This window comes from Pinus tabuliformis, chromosome J (genome assembly GCF_031772625.1).
Source record: "Pinus tabuliformis cultivar Carrire ecotype Pingquan chromosome J, CPIR1, whole genome shotgun sequence".
NCBI lineage: Eukaryota > Viridiplantae > Streptophyta > Pinopsida > Pinales > Pinaceae > Pinus > Pinus tabuliformis.
The window spans coordinates 1,030,389,417-1,030,392,896 of NC_142295.1; positions in this window are offsets into that span (position 1 = coordinate 1,030,389,417).

Here is a 3,480-nt window from a genome sequence, read left to right on the forward strand (position 1 = left end):
ACCCCTGCAATGGAGATAAAAACAACAGTGGAGGAAAACACCTTAGTGCGGAAGTGGGGTATGTGTGGGAGAACCTTTACTCCGCACACATCCCCACCTTCATACACCTATTGTTCCACACAACTACTTCCACAATTGGATAATGTTTTACCTGTCATGCATTTTTGTTTGGGACCAGATATTTATGTAGCTGCCACCCCCCCCGTCCTCTCCCTCCTGCCCACCCTACATAAGGAAACTAACACCCCATCAATTCTGTCATCATTGGGTAGAGCAATAGAAGTGTTAGGCATATCAGTGTCAGAGCACTTATCGACATAATGGGCACTTACAAAATTAACCTTTTTTTCATTTTAAAATGATTTGTTAGGCACTAACAAATATAAGGAAAATAATGCACTCCACCAAGGCTATTATGTCCCATCAAAGTGCTCTAGGCTAATCAGAAAATGAGAAATACATTTTTCAAAAATTATAAAATTGTTTTAATAATTTAAGAAAAATCATAAATAAAAAGAAATCCTAAAAACTTTGGTTATGCACATGAAAATGACCGGAATTAATAGAGGGACAAGGGAATTTGTGTTGAAATACATAGCTTGGGAAGTACTCCACAATCCTTAGGGTACTGGGTTTGTGAGGAGTTGATAGTCGAAATTGACGTTTCCTGGGAAATATGAAAAGCAGTGGGCTTTGTACCCAAAGTTGTGGGCGGAAGAACCAAGTGAAAGATAATTGTTTATTCATTGGATGCATGAGGTGAACTCTTGATGGACTAAGGGGCATGTAGGGCTTCAATGGCGTGGGAAAAAATAAATGAAATAAATTTTATCTCTTGAGTTGTTTGTGTTGAAGTATGATTTGCTTAAGCCGACTTGGGCATAAGTGTTGACCCTTGATGGCTAATAGAATCCACTAAGAACACTATAAAAGGAGATAAGGTTGAGTTCATTTGAGGCATCTAAGCAATCATCTTTCTCATTTGATATCTACCCAAACAGAAGTGTGAGTACCTCAAGAAGCTGCAAGCCTTAAGGAGGGACAAGTTGGAGCATGATATGGTATGTATTATGTCTATTGATGGTCGAGTTTTCCCAGGAGTAGGATGCTACCCTATGCGTGTTTTTTGCCCTTGAGAAGGTCTATTGGGAGGTCACTTTTCTGTGTTGTTTGTGCCCTATTTAGGGCTATTTTATGCATGAATAACCATTCAAGTTTTACCATAAGTATGGTTATGTTTTCTCTAGTTTACATTGCTTAAAGGAGAAGGCCGAGACCCTAAAGGTTGTGACAAGGGGTATGTCTTGTCTCTATTTTGTAGGCCACAAAACCTTAGTGCATTCACTAACCTTAGATAGGATCAAGTTGCCCTCACTTGTGAAAAAAAGTGTGAAGAGGGGACAAAAGAGAGGAGTTATCATGAAGTGAAGGTAGAAGGGAAAGTTCATTGGAGTAAAGGGTTGAAGGTGATGTGTGGTATAAGCTATGTTTAATAAGGGTTTTGGATAACGTGTTGGGAGGTCTAATGTATAGTCATTTGTAGAAAACAAAGAGTTGTAATGAAGGCCTAGTTTGTAGCCTTAAGTACAGTGTTTGATGTGGCAAACCATTGTTGTGAGGGCTGTTGTAGAAGCCCTAAGTAAAATGAGTACAAGTGGTCAAATATATGTTGTGAGGGTTGTCCATGTGTGCCCTAAGTACAATTATTGATGTGGAAAATCAATGTTGAGAGGGTTGTGTGTTGAAGACCCTAAGAACGGTCATCCTTGGAGCAACTAGGGGACAGTTAGAGGCTAGACTTGTGTAACCCATGTACAATGACCTTTGGAGTAGAAAAGAACCGTTAGAGGGAAAATTTGTTGGCCTATGTTAAATGACCTTGGAGGAGAAATTTCATTGATAGAAGACACAATTTATGGAACTAAAGATGCAATCTAATCTAGAGTAGTAGAGGACCTTGTTAGCAACAGTGCTAGTGGTGTTGGAAAAGCAAGATCTCTGCATGTATAGGTGGAAAAGGACCTGCTAGGTGTTCAAGGCAAGCAAACTAAAATGGTTGGTGTAAGTGCTTCTTCAAAAAGTAAGTCAAGTGTGTCTTGTTCAAGGGAAAATTGATAGTCATGTGTTGTTGACATCAAGCCCTAGTTTTTTCCTTGTATCAGGGCTAATTGTAAGGGCCATGATCCCTGGTATGAGAGCCCTATGTTTGTTGTATTAAAGTTGTAATATAACAAGTTTTGGGTTGCAAAAATCTTGTGTACTTCATTGATTCACTGTTGTACATTTTCCACTATGCAAAGTGCTTGGTGTTGTGGCATTTTAGTGTGTTTGTGATCATGTTTTAGACATAGACTTGATTCTGAATTGCCAAGGAAAATCAACACTTTGACAGCGAGGCGATTCCTATAGTCCTTGGCAAAGGCAAGGACTAATAATAATCACTCGCAAATTGACCTACAACTAATGCATATTCATTATTAAATTATAATTAAATATATCCACCAATGTTATAATAACAAGTTGCACTTAACTTTGGGAAAAAACAATTTGCAATTAAGTGTTCAACTTTGAGATTTGAACATTTCTACAAAAACACTTCATTTTGGTATTTCATTATATATCGTAATAAATGAATGTTTAATTTGTAAGTTGTGAAATACAATATGAAATTTTCACGTCATGCGTCAATTAAAGGTAAATGGCACACTAAATAAAGAAAACACCATAAATGAAATGAATAAAAATACATCTAGTATACTTTCTACTCTAATAGGTCATGGATGTTTCCTTCTATATAACCAAGGGCCCTTCCTTGATGCATGTGGAGATCTCCATGCCCCTTTAACTTATAAGCTACATTAATAAAAGGTAAGTGAACTAAATTATGTTAAGCTAAAAAAAACAATTAAAATAGAAATGAGAAAGAATTTTATTACTATCATGAATGTCTCCAATACATATGACCTCTTTCTTTAATTCCAAATTCTAGCTTTCTCCTATTCAAGCCTCTCCTACAACACTTTGATTTTTCTATTTTCATAGAGAGACTAATATAACAAAATCCATTAATTACTTGGAGAAGAATTTTTATTTAAAAATGGAAGTAGGATTTAGATCCACTTCAGTTGGAAAGAATCCCAACTCAATAAAACTACACTACATAATGAAAATGTACATACAAATGTATTTACATTCTTTGATCTCATTAATTGGTATCTAATCCCAATTGATATTATTTTATAGCTGACCAATATATAATTATTTTCTCATTCATAATTTATTTATGAGATATTTGTAGTAATCTTTATTGCTAGAGAAACTACATGATATATAGGACATCTTCTAGTTGTTGGAGTAACTACACAAAGTACAAATCATCTTCGAACTACTACATTTGGCTTCCTATGATGCTATGCTAGAGGCTATATGATAGCTTTGAAATCCTTGACAACTTGAAGCATATATGTTTCTAGGAAAACT